Source organism: Pelodiscus sinensis, chromosome 9, assembly GCF_052426305.1.
Source record: "Pelodiscus sinensis isolate ZL-2025 chromosome 9, ASM5242630v1, whole genome shotgun sequence".
NCBI lineage: Eukaryota > Metazoa > Chordata > Testudines > Trionychidae > Pelodiscus > Pelodiscus sinensis.
Window position 1 is genome coordinate 29,750,248 of NC_143060.1, and position 14,479 is coordinate 29,764,726.

Sequence of the window (14,479 nt, forward strand, 5' to 3'; positions counted from 1 at the left end):
GATATAGTAACACTAGATCACAGTATTCAGACAGCTGGAGTGATAGAGTTGGTAGGTGGTTTATTTTTGGATTCCTTCTGCTTAGTCCTCTCACTGTACTGTCCTTGAGCACAAGTAAATTGTAAGATACATAAACAATGCGCAGTAGTTTAAAATACATTTTAATGGAACCAAAAGCAGCAATTGGAGTACCTATTTTTCTTCCATTGACCGGCTTCCTGGAAATAAAACTGTAAATGGACAAATAAAACTGAAAGTGGATATAGGGACATTGCCAATTGAAAAACCTAACTGTTCTCTGTACATTGTTTACCTCTGTTGTGCATAGCACTTAAGTTTGCTCTTAAATGATAGGCTTAGTGAGGAATTTTTTTTTCTTTGTGTAATATCAGTTCACTGTGGCATGTCAGGGCCATAGATGTTGCTGGACCAGAGTCCCAGTGGCTCTGGGCTAGGAGTCTGGTGGCAGAGGGGGTGGTGACTAGTAGCCCCAAAGCCAGGGAGCAGAGCCCAGCTGCCAACCCAAAGGAGGCAGGTGGCTGGGAGCCTAGCCAGTGGGTGAGGGAGCTGGGAGCAAGATAGGGGGCCAGGAGTACAGCTGACACATTGGCTGGGGTCGACAGCAGGCCAGGTGACCAGGAGAGGAGCTGGCCTGGAGGCTGGCGGTCCCCCAACAAGGGCCCTGACCTCTCCTGGTCCGGCAAACTCCCTTGTTTATAACCAGTCTCCTTAATTGTTTTTGTTGTTCCTTTACACAGTTGTAATGGAGAGAGAAACATTTTAAAAGAACAGGATTTTTTTTAACTACAAGTATTGGCAAGGGGAATAAGTGTAATATCTAAGAATACTTGTAAAAATTTGTATTTTTAAAAATTACCTAGATTTCAGATTGGCAGTTTCCCCATAATAACATTTGTTCCGATAGCTAGATATCATGACTGATAGATAATATACAACTTTTAAGAGTGTAGTGATTTAATTTTCAGATCCTCAGTAACATCTGATGCCACTTTTGTTTGTAAAATAGGGGCATAGATCACAATGTATGAATTCTTTGGATTCATAGACCAAACACCACTGAGTAATCAGAATACAAAGTACAGTAAAAGAAAACAAGAACTACTGTCAAACAAAACCCACAGTTTAAAGGATTAAGCTCTCATATTCAATATATGTTTATTTAAACATTTGTTCTAGTCTAAGACTCTCTGAGCTCTTGGGCTTGAATTGATAAACCTATTTTGCTGAAATATAGTAATAACTCCTGTGTAGACTTCAAGGAGTACAGACTAGGCACCTTTCTGAAGGGTTATTGCCTTTAGAGGTCTAGTTTTGCCTAAAACTCATACAAGATTTCATTGGCACCCACCCAAATGAGTGGTGAGTATAGTGTTGAAGACCTACTCTCCTAGGGAGTACACATTAATCTTTTGCGGCTTCATTGGATGGTAACTTATGATTCATTAGAGTCATGCATAAATGTGTTCTTGGTGTCCTTGTTTTTAGTCTTGGATGAAACCTTATTGGCATATTAAAGACAAGTTTCTGCAGAGACGAGGCCAGTAGGAGCTTAGGTATCTAAATTTTACAGCTAGTTGGGTTTGGTAATTACTGTGTTTGGTGCAAAAATGCATTCATCTTGCAAGAATGAATGAACTAGTTTGAAATTGTATTTAGAATATAGTACTGGGAAATGGCGTTTTTCACTTCATGGCTTTTCCAATTAAAGGTGCTCAATGACAGTTATACAATGCTAAGTTTGTGTGTGTGTGTGTGTGTGTGTGTGTGTGTGTGTGTGTGTGTGTGTGTGTATAGTTATTTAAAAATCTCTCAACTCAAGATTGTTTAAATATTTATTAGAATATTTCAGTATTAGAGTTTAGAAATATATTGCAGTTGAAAATCTGGAAGCAGGAAGAGGAAAATGTAGAAAACAATTATAATTTTTTCTGATTAACGTAGATATAGCAAGAAGTTTGCAGCAACAAAAAGCTTATCTACTATGTTTGGGTGGAAAAAATAAACTGAAAACTTTTGCATGCTGAATTATTACAATTTGCAGAAAGCTAATTTTCATTTTCAACTGTAGTATTTCAGATCCCTGTTTGACTATCCCTATTGTTCTGGGAGGCAGTAGCCATCTTTTGATGCTTTATTGCTGAATTCAATTCCTTTAAACTCTCTACAAGACTTCCTCAGCTAAAGCAGTGGAAGGAGTTTGGAGTAGCTAGCGAACTAATACAGTATTAATTGAAAATTCTTAGAATAAATGAATTATTATGGCACTGTATTTTGAAAGTGAATAAGTGAATATTAATATTGAGTTGACTTTAAGCCACCAGAAGCAAAATGAATTGTTAGACTTTCTGATGATATGGAGCTGCCTTTTGCTTCAGTCATAAAACTATGCCAAGTAATATGCGCTAAGAATGACGCTTCATCCCTGGAAGTATAACCAGAAACAAATGTTAAAATAAAGAAGTATATAAGTCAAGTAGGAATATTTTTAATTGTTTGACTTGAAATCTAGCTACTTAAGTGTGTTACATAAACAGGTTGTTTCAGGTGGTGGAAAAAAAAGAAATCTAACTAAATTCCAGACTATCATGTGTGAATGTTTCTGTACAGTTAAAAAAGATTCCAGGTGTGGACCAATGGTTCATTAGTCCACTTAATGAAAAATTTTCCAATCAAGACAAAGTCCTCATTGCTGTCACAGTGAGTTAACCCACGAGGGGGTTAGCAGGCAGAGAGTGTTCCATAAAATGCTACCGTATTATCTGCAGTATCTCAAGTCAAGAATCATATATCTGTACTTAAGTGAAGTTTTTTTTCTTTCTTTTTCTATGCAACAGGCCAAAGAGGTTGCTTTGGAAACAATTCCTTTCTACAGGTACAGAGAACCTGGAAAGGACATTAATTGGCAGTTAGAAGGAAAACTGTAGAGGGTTAGTACGTACTTGTACTATACAGGTTGTCATACAGGTTGTCCTCGCTATAAGTCCAAGATACATTAAAAAAAACTTGGACTTGTAGTGAAACTTAAAGCAGGGAATATTTTTTTTCCGTGGCTGACTTCCATTTCTGCCAAAAATTGTTTTGCGTGACTTAAAAGTGGGGAATGGGAGGACTTATAATGCATTAGTTCCTATAAGCGTCAATGACTTTAATGTGGAACGGATGTATACCAAGGCAAGGCGACTTATAGCGGGTATGCCCTGTACGTTGATCTGTGTCATCTCAGTTTGTTTTAGAGAAGTCTGTTAGTTTGCTAACTGCAGAAAGTAGATAATACCAAAACAAAAGAACCAAGCAAAAAATAGAAACGTCATGGAAGAACTAAAGTTAATTAGTTGACCTATTTAACATTACTTTTAAAGCTGTTCTTGTGCTTCTTTTTCCAGCATAGTCTAGTACAAGAAGTTCCTTTAATCTATAAACTAATTACAAAGAAATATTTTAACTAAAAAGAGAATTGTTTTTTAACTAAAAAGAGAATTGCCTTGGAGAATTAGTTGAACTACAGAGGGTGGTGGTTATTGTTTTAAAGAACATCATTGGTAAGCTCACCTCCCCTTTTTAGATAAATAAAGGCAGATAGGTATCTGTTATGCATATGATTGCCTAGTATGCTTTCATATCTAGACGCTTAAGTTGCATCATGACTATACTAATTTACTATTTTGATGGATAATTGTTCACCTATTCCTTCAATTTATTGGAATTACGTTTATTTTTTATTTCTTTGTCATCACATAATCAGAACAGATGAACAATAAAAATAATGAATCTAGGTAGTTTTTAATATTACATTCAATACTTGATTTAACTTTACTGGGAGTGGGTTTAAAATTTTATGTGTAGGAGCATTTTAAAAGTTTTTCTCGTTGGCATGTATTGGATTTTTTAAAAAACCTGTTTCCTCAAGTAATAGTTATTCATACATTTCTCTCTTCATCTATAAAAATGAGTAAATTCACATGTGCCTGTGTAAATGTTAGCAGGATTGGGCCTATCATACTTAAATTCTTATCCATAGTATACCTTTCAATTGATAGAAGAAATTCACTAAGAGGGGAAATCAACTTTTTAATTGATTTAATTTTTGCTTTGTCCATTTCTTCGGGGGTAGTGGTCCCTGTAGTATTATGTATCAGTAAGCAGCAATGGAAATTGAATTTCTCCATCTTGGAGAATTAAATCACAATAGATCTGTGTGAAACACAACATTTATTAAGGAACTTCTTGGTTTAACAAAGTATCCAGGAACATGATGAGTATAATTTTGCACTAGATCTGTTAAGCAACCAATTTTTTCAGTTCCTTGGTGGATTCAGTAAAACCTATATTGTATAATGTAGTTGTAAGTAAAAGTCAGGCATTTGAATGCTGGCGCTGTTTGGTACCACTGATTAATTATAAATAACAGTGCTTCAGAAAAATGGTGATAAGATTCCAGGATAAGTCATCCAACAGTGTATCTTATGATTCTATCAGGGAAAAAATGTTTTTGTTAAATAATGCAGATTATTTAGAGGCAAACATTTAAGTAAAAAGGAATGGTGGGGTGCCTATGAAAACTGAAACAAGATGTGATCTGCTTTAAATATTTTTTCTGAACAAAAGGAGGAGTACTTTGGTAGTATTTAGTTAGTTATGTCTCCCTTTTGTATCCTGAAAGAGACCTAGGGTCAACACAGATTTTAAAAAGTAAATTGATCTAAATAGTGAAATTAGATTTATTTTTAAATAACTATTCGAGATAATCTTTTCAAGTACAGTTTCAGATTAAGGAGGCCATTGGACTAGCTGAAAAGGAGGTGGAGGAAAACATGAGATTCTTTAGAATGTGGGCACTGCGTGTCCTTTCATTTGTTTCGTCTATGATGGGACCTGAGGTTCATGCATGGGGAAAGAAAATAGTTATTTAAAAAGTGTAGGAGAAATGACATTGCTATAGAAAAGTCTGATAGCTTTGAAGCCTCCGTTTCTGTAGTTCTATATTAAATACTGGATTAATAGTTGTTTAGAGGAATTAAATATGTTAATTTTAGCCACTAAATTATTTTATTCATTAGTATTTTTTATAAAATTTGAACAAAAACTCTAAATCTAAATTACTGTATGCTATTCTTTTCAAGATCCATCTTCCTGCTGTCATTTGCTAAAACTTTAAATTCCTCTTGTGAAAGGGTAAACTGTTTTGTAGCTTCAGAAGCTTTCTTCACAAGGAAAAAAAGGACCTTGAAAATTGTCAAAAATGTACAAAAACAATTTGTTCATGCTATGAGCAGATGCTGCCTTTGCAAAGTCTTCTGAACTGTTGCTTCAATTTACCACTTTTCATAGTGATACATTTGCTCAGTCTCAATAGGAATAGCTATATGATCAACCACTAGGATGAGATTGAATTGATTTGGCTACCTTGGCTTAGCTGACTGTTGATTCAAAGTCTTCTTCCCACTCCCAAAGTTGGATATAGTTAAGATTAAAGATCCTATAGTCTTTAGCTGTTCTACAAGGCATATGTGGATTGGCCATACCTATATAAAATTTATTGGCTATGTCATAGAGAACAGCGACTGGTAATATATAATTTTTATTTTTACTACCTCCACTGTGGGGTCTCTGTCTCAATTTACCTTAGGGCCAGTGCCAGTCCTCAAATCTTCCTAGCAGGCCAGCGGGTACCCCGGTAGGACTCAGGTAGGGTACATCTACATAGCTGGGTTTAACTCGAAATAAGCTATGCAGTTTGAGCTACGTCAATTGTGTTGCTTATTTCTAAATAGCATATTTCGAAATTGGTAGAATCTACACAGTGTTTATTTTGAAATAGAGCACTTTCCCTCTGATTTCCCTTACTCCTTGTACAATGAGGTTTACAGGAGTCAGAGTATTTTGCCATTATTTCGAAAAAACTGCCTGCTGTGTAGACGTGGACTAAGTTATTTCGAAATAACGCTAGTTATTTTGAAATAATGTTGCTGTGTAGACATACACTGAGGGAGAAGTGTGCGGCTTTGTCATCCCTTCACATCCCCTGTCCCCAGGTGATAAACAATACTCCCAGGGGCCTCACTGGCAGCACAGTGGAGCTAACACTGCTTCTGGCTACCAGTTCTGTGCTACTGCCTCGTGTCCCTGTGTGTGCAGAGCCATTACATCCATAGACAGTTCAGGCGGCTTCCCTGGGCCCAGCTCTTTGAGGGGCCTTGTGGCAGCCACCCCAACTGGTCTATGGATGTGACTGAACATCATACTTAGGTTAGCCCATGTGGTCTTTGATGGGCTGGGGAACGGGAGCAGGGCTGAGAAGCCCCTTCTCCCCCCACTCAGTGACAGCAGGAGCCTTGGAGAAGCAGAGAGACACAGCAGCCTGTCTTGCTCTGCTGCCATCTCCCAGGCTGCATTCCTTAGAGGGTAGGGGACTTGAGAGAAGGGGTGCAGTGTGTGTAGAGGGAGAGGGCAGAGCAGGGGCTGGGCTTGGAGGAAGGATATGGACACCCTGCTCCCCTTCCCAGGCCACAGGGAGTCATGTGCTGGTAGCTGCATTCAGGCCGGATTGTAGACCTGTTTGGAACTGTAGATGGCCCACCGGCTCTGAGACTCATGCTTTAATGTTTTCAAAACCAAATAACGTGTTTATTTCAATGATTGAATTCCTGTGTAATTGGAGGTGCACTATTGTACCTGAGAGAGAGGGTATTTTATTTAACTTTATCAATACGCTCTTCAGTCCTCCTTAGCTGTGTTTTGTATTATATTTTTGAAACAGTACAAAGTGGATAGGTTTGTAACTCATAGACTTGGGAGTGAAAAAACATAAAACATCTGATTGAATGTGTAACTGCAGACTATATAATATATAACTGAACATTCTCGTCTTACTATTGTTGTATTGTCCACATCAGAATCAGGAAATAATAATGGTTCTCATAAAGTAAATCTGAATTTAACACGCATACCCTACACTGCAATCACGCATTTAATTTTACACCTACAAGAAGTTCAGTTCAAGTCTATGGAGTACTCATGTGAGTAAAGTTATATGAACAGATCTTTGCAGGATCACATCAGTAAACTGAATGGAACAGTTAAAGTAGTAGTTCAGTTTAAAATATGCATTTATTTTTACTGAATTTGTACCAATAAACATACTTGTGCGCTGGTAATACAAGTATATTGTTGAATGAAAGTTTCGTATGAAACACTAATTCTCATATACACTTCTTTCTTTGTGATTTACTTTCAGGGTGCATTTCACAAGGAACAAAAAAACAGTCCACTGAGAATTAAAAATAACTTTGCTTTATGTCTGTGTATGTTCTCTTGATAGTCTATAACATTTCTGTATGCTGGTATACAGTTGCTTATGACTAGGGATGTAAGCGAGTCACTCCTTGACTACTCGCTCTCTCTCTACTTCCCCCAACTGCCTCTGTATTAGAGGCAGCAAAGGGGGGAGCAGGAGCCAGCACTGAGGGAAACCAGCTTAAAAGGAGGGGGCAGGGGACAGCAGTCCCAGACCTGGTGTGAGCTGGTACTGCTGAGTCCCAGCTTACACTGGGTCCCCATGGACAGGAGATTCTCTTCAGTTGTTTCTATAGGATAATGATCCTTAATAAAAAATAATAAAAATTTACACCAATAAAACTATTGCCATTTTCACTTTTATGCACTGTATTCTGTAGCATTAGGTCAGTGGTTCCCAACCTTTTTTATACTGTGGACCGACAGACCCATTCACAAACTGTTGGTGGACTGGTAACATTTAATTTGCATATTTGCATATTCATTATCTACATATACAAATAAAATGTTACCTGTTGGCTTAGCCCCAATCCAGTCCCTTGCTCTCCAGTGCCTTACACCCTTTGACCCCCCAACCCTACGTACCCTTTGACTCTCTAACCTCTGACCCTTATAGCCCATGCCTACACTCTCTTGCCCCATGACCATGCCTTCACCCAATAACCCTTTGCTCTTTGACCTGACCCCACCCCACCTCTGTGCTCCCCAGAGTGAGACTGCCCCCTCTAGGGAGCATGGCCATAACTGCCACGTGGGCAGGGATAGTGGCCATTAGCGGTGCACTCTCTCCCTCCCAAAGCACGTTTCGCACCCCTATGGGTAGAAGCAGGGGCCCACCATCTTGCCTGGGTTGGAAAAGGGAGGAGGGAAGGAGGTTCCTCCTGCTCCGCCGCCTCAGCCCCAGTGCTGCTGCTGGGCAGAATTGGCCACGTGGGCAGGGAGAGTGGCCATTGACAGCACGTGCTCTCCCTCTTCCTTTGTGCATTCTCCCTCCCCAAGCATGTCTCGCGCCAATGTGGGTAGAGGCAGAGGGGAGGGGAGGAAGCGCAGAGCCCTGGCCAGGCTGCCATTTTAACCTGGGTTGAAGGAAGGAGCAGGGAGGGAGCTGCCTATCCTGCCTCCTCCTGCTGCCTCAGCCCCATTATCACTATCGAGCAAAATCAGTCACCACAGTTGCTGGAGCTGAGCCAGCTTCTGCTCTGACAGGCATCTTGGCCTGGCAGTCTGTGGACCGGTGGCTGGGAACTGCTGCAATAGTTTACTCGTTGATAAATCTTATCAAACTTGACAGGTTTATTGTAATGTACAGGGATTACTGGATTGACATTTTGAATGTTATCCCTAATAATAATATTGGATTTTCTCTTGAATTGCCATCATTGTTCTTAAAAAGGTAAATTTTCGCCACATTTAGCATACCAGTAAAGTTTGTGTCATCTTAAATCCATGGAAATATTATAAAAAACTTAAACAGCAATATTTGTTGACATGTAAACTAAGGAAAGCCCCATGATTCCAGATTTCTCAAATTTTCTGTCTACCAAAAAGAAACTTGAACGACCTAGACCGCTAACTTTCAAAACCCAATTGTGATAAAACTTTTTGGCTGTGTCTAGATTGCACCCCTTTTCCATAAAAGGGATGCAAATTAGACATAGCGCAATTGCAAATGAAGCAGGGATTTAAATCTCCCCCGCTTCATTTGCATAAACATGGCTGCCACTTTTTTCCGGCTCGGGGCTTTGCCGGCAAAAAGCGCTAGTCTAGACGGGGATCTTTCGGAAAATAAAGCCTTTTCCAAAAGATCCCTTATTCCTCTTAAAATCAGATTTTAAAATAAGATTTAAATCCCCTCTTCATTTGCAATTGCGCTGTGTCTAATTTGCATCCCTTTTACGGAAAAGGGGTGCAATCTAGACACAGCCCTTGTGTTTTTGTTATCTCTGTCTTCTAACTTTCTTCTGAAGTGTAAAGAAATAGAGCTGTATAATTATTTGCACAATTGGTGGACGCCTCTTTCAGTAAATGGAAACAATTCATCCATGTCCAAGTGACAGACATTAAGACAGCCCTTTTAAGGGGAATGAGGGAAAATGTGTTCTTTTTCAGTGACATTACACCAATTTAGGTGGTTGGGAATTTTTCATCCCTTTTCTTTTGTTAAGTTGTACTAATAAGGTAATTTGTTGGTGTTTCCATGTTGTGCATTAATGATGTTTGGAAAAAAAAATCTTTTTACCTCCTCAGAAACGTGTGTGTGTGGGGGGGGGAGGGGGGGGAAGGGGTTGGAAAGCGAACTAAGCAACTTATACATGGGAGAACTCAGAGAGTCCACATAACTTTAATTCTGGCTTTGACGATAAGACTTAGGAGAGCTAACTCCTTCCTTCCTCCCAACCTCATAAATTAGGAGTTAGTCCAGTCCATTGATGTTCTATACTAGCAGAATATAATCAGTATCTTACTTTAAAAAAAAAACTTTTTCTATTAAACTTGAATTCAATAAGTTCATTTAAAATAAGGAAAGGTAATGGGGAACTGTCACTCTCAGCGGATTCTGCATATATGTTACATTAGAAGTTTTACTTTGGGCCTTAACTCATTTTTCTTCATTTAAAAAATCATAGTTCTGGGATGGGGCTGGAGATAAGGGGGTTCAATATATAGGCTGCTCTGGGGAGAGAGGACAGACTTAGTCCTCTCTCAACACAGCAGCTTAGGGCCAGGTGAGAAGCTCCTGTCAGTGGGGTACATAAACTGCATTCTGCGGTTTGCCTGGTCTCCTTCTCTGGCCCCTTACTGCCCCCCTGTGGTCATTCTGCAGTATAACTCTCTGCCAGACCCGCGCCCCCCCCCCCCCCCTTTCCATTTTATGAGAAACAATCTAATTCCGGGCACATTCCATTATCCTAGCACAACCAAACTCTAGTCTTGCTTCAAGTTATGATAAGAGGAAGCTGCACACCAAATTTGGTGGCCCTTGCTCTTACTGTTTAGAAGAAGTTCTTGAACTTAGATTTACAGGCGGACAGACAGACATACGTTTCTGAAATATATAGTAAATAAGATTTTTAGGTGGGAAAAGAAATGAGAAATATTTTGTCTTTAAATTGTAGCTGGAAGATTTTTGTTCTATTTCATATCACCTCTCACTTGTAAACATCTCATTCTAATTGGCCTTTTATCCACTGATTCTGTCTGACTACTTGGCATGCAACCTGACCTTCCTTCCCTAATGTTTCACATTATTATCTCCCATATTCTTCACCGAGCTGTCACAGTTCCGTTTCTCTAGCTCAAGGATGATAGTTGCCTTTGATATTTTTGTATATTTTTTCATACATTTCTGTAGTAAAAGGGTGTTACTTGTAAAATGAATGTTAATAATGTACTGATTCAAAAATGTATCTTCAGCACTGTAATTCTGTTTGGAAAAAGTGGTTTTGTGGCCATTTAAAACTGAGTAGGCATTTCAATGGTTTCAAGATAAATTTGCTCTTAGTAAACAAAGAACAACAGTTTGGCACTTACATTGTTTAATTTGCAACAGATGAAATTGGTGTGCATGAAGAGGGAAGCCTGGAAAGTACTAGAGGGCAAACTAGTGGTTTGCGCTGTGGATTATCGTACCTTAGTATGGAGGAATCACAGTACATCATTTTATAGAATACAATACCAGCTAAAAGAAAATGTGATTAACTCAACATGGTATATAATGTCATTTCCAGCCTTAAAAATCAAGTACCACTCAGTAACCAACAACTTTGAATTTTATTTGTTTAAAAATGGTTTTATAGTATACTGGGGAGGGGAGAGAACTTTTTACATGAAACTGAAAATGTTTCGGCTCTCAAACCATCTGAAGTAGTGCAGTGTAAATTAGAGTATAAAAACCTTGAATACCTACATACTATAAACTGCCTTAAAAGGTTTTATAGAAATAATGGGCCTTGTGTTTTAGTATATGCAGAGTGCCCATAGAGGAAGATTATTCAATAAATATATTGAGTTACCAAATGTGTATGTTGACTAACTACATTAATATAGTGATTAGTTTTGCATTTGGCTTGATTAAATCAGTGGAGTTGTAACATATTCTGGCATCTGCATAAGATTACAGCATAAGATATATTTAGTTTGTAACATACATTATTATCTAGCTTTTGCATGATATGTTTTTGAATAGCAGTTTCACTTTGCCATTTATTTATGACCAAAATTTTGTTTAATCCTTTCCTTTTAGTGTTCAGACAAAGCAAAGTGCTCTGACTGTTAGCTTTCAAAAGCTCTTTCCTTTGTTGCATTGATGACATTCATATCAGAATCAGTGATACTAGTCTTACTTACCATGAAAGTTGTATCTGAGAGCTATCATTCCATTCCTCAGCAGTATGGTTAATTGGCTGATTGCTGATAGCAAAGGTACAGTGACAGTATTGGGGAAAACAATGAGAAAAGACTTGATCAAGTTGTTACTGAAGTGGCGGGTTCTGGCCAGATTTGGGCTCTTGCTCCCATTTACATTTGGAATAGTATATTAAATAGTGAAGAACCAACAAAATGCTTTTAAGAGTATCCAGAGATGGTAAGGAACAATAAAACTGTAACCATGTAAATGACAGCAGCTGACTATTTGAATTAACTTTGTGTTTAGCTTAATTTGGGGTTCTAATTATTCTTAACTTACGTGAGTAGATTTCAATTATAGCATACTGTAGGGATTTGTAGCTAAGGCAACTGAAGGAATCATTTCACATAAAGTACTTTTGTTCAACTGATTAGGCGGGTTAAAATGGAACGATAGAAAATTGAAACCACCTCTGATAAGACCCAATGAATTGTTTCCAGTGGCACTTTGAAAAAAATGTGTTAGTAGTTTACTGCCTCCTCACCCCCATCACAGGATTTTACAATACCTGATAAAGTATTTTTATTTCAAAAGATTACAGGCTTAGAGTCAGAATAAACCTCATTGCAACCAATTGATTATAGCGACTACAAAGTAAAAGCGTGGCTATAATTAAGGATTATATTCATATTTTCATGAATGTTAGATTCGGTTTTTGTAAGGGTATTTTTTCCCCAGAAGCTTGATACAGATGTGTTTGAAACATCTAATATATGAATTTAGTGTCTAGTTGGGCCATTAGCCATTTAAGTCATGAAAGTACATAAATTATAGCTGTTTTCTCAGTCTGGACATTTTATGTAATGTAAAAAAGTACATCATTTTTTCTAAACCAGTGCTTAGTCAGATATTTGATGCACAATGGAGATGGATTATTTTGATTATTTTACAACATTATTTAACTCGAGCTTTTAAATTTAAGAAGTTGACGCTACTGTGCATGTGGAATGATTACTTCCTCAACAAGGAGTTTTACTACAGATTATAATATATAGCACCCAGACACTACTAAATCAAACAGTAAGGGAACCCCCATCAACTGCAGTACTCCTTGCAGTCGTAAGATGTAAGGGAAGTCAACAGGAGCATTTCTCCTGTTGATATCCTACTGTAGGGACAATGCCAAAATTCGGCTTAAGGTATGTTGATTCTGACTATTTTATTTATGTAGTTGGAATTACATGCCTTTAAGCTTACTTTTTGCTATAGTGTCCTAAGGCATTAAACACAAAAGTGGTTTAATTCTGCTGAGGTCAGAATGAAGCTTTTATTTCATAGCACATTAATGCATCTTTTCAGTGTGGTTTATAAAAAATACTGTATTAAAACACATTTTTAAATGAAGTTCTTAAACTAGGTAAAATTTAATTATGGAATTTTATAAATAACAAATGTAATGAAGAAGTTTAAATGCCAATAAAAAACCCAGTAGATTCCAGAAGTGGCTGACAAAAAATTACTTATGTGAAATAATTAAATCCTGTAAAATGTCCCTTCATCATCATTCTGAAATGTCCCTTTCTGATGAATAATGAGTGTCTTTGCCTAGATGTCTGACATAATTCTCAGCTATTGTTAGCTCTCAACTGGTAAAATAGCATCAGTGGTGTATGTGGCGCATGTTAGTGAACTAGGAGAGCTCTCTGGAACTCATGGAGATGTACAATGCTTCTCTCATACCATTTTTTTCACTTCCTAGAACAGAAATAGGATAGAATAATGGTTTCTATCAATGGGTAGGCATACGAGAAAATGCAAGTCTTTGTACGCCCTTAAATAAATTAATCTTAATGAAATGTAACAAGTTTAGTTTTTATGAACGTTTGCTCACACCTGCAGATGTTTGTGCAAGTTAAGGAACACATTTTTAGAATTGGTATACTCTCCCAAGTGAAGACTGTGGCTTCATCTATATGTCGGTACAGGAAAGACAGTGGGCATGGGCTACGCTCATCATATAGCATAGCAAGGTAGTAGGTAGGACTGCTACTCCTGCATTTAGGCAAATGGGTGAAGGGTGGAGGGGAGCCTTGACTACACCCGCACATACAGGAGGAATAATTTGTGCTCTGTAAATGGCTGGCTCAGATTATATCCAAAGGAGGAAAACTAGGGATCATCTTTGTGACTGTTAGAATCTAGTCCCTATTCTGTTCTCGGGGCAACTAAATACTATCACTCATCGAGAGCTAGTGAAAACTCTATGATGTAGCCCTAAGCAAGTTCTCCTTGTAATACTCTGATTATAATACATGTAGGGAATAGGGATGTTAAAGACTAGTTAACTATCCGATAAGCATTTTGAGTCTTTTGATTAGTCAATATTTCCCCTCCGTCCCCCCCACCATTATGAGATAGAGGCAGCAAAGGGAGGGGGAAAGGGATACTTTAAAGTGGTAGCACCATACAGCGGCGCTGCTACTTTGAAACCCCAAGGTGGCCGCTGCACGGCTGAGCTGCCTCTGAGCCATTCAAAGGGGCAGCCGTGGAGCCTGGGGTCAGCTGGGGACTTCCCAACTGACCCTGGGCTCCATGGCTGCCCCTTTGAATCGCTTCTGCAATATTCATGACCCCTCTTGTCCAGAATTTTGTCTTCAACAGTGGCCAGTCAGATGCTAAGGCATTTGCATCCCTAGTTCGAACTAGGGTGCAAGTATAGACATATCCTTGGACTCCATATTGTGGCACTAAGAGCAGTGTGTAAAAATGTATTTATTTTACCCAGTTTTAAATGTTTCTTTTCATTCAGTGTCTTGT

At 38.3% G+C, this 14,479-nt stretch overlaps 1 protein-coding gene across 15 annotated transcripts in view; it reads left to right on the plus strand.

Moving 5' to 3' along the window:
- The window catches only part of ADGRL2 (adhesion G protein-coupled receptor L2), a 538,071-nt gene that overhangs the window by 370,666 nt on the left and 152,926 nt on the right, over window positions 1-14,479 (plus strand). The gene's annotated exons all lie outside the window — the stretch shown is intronic.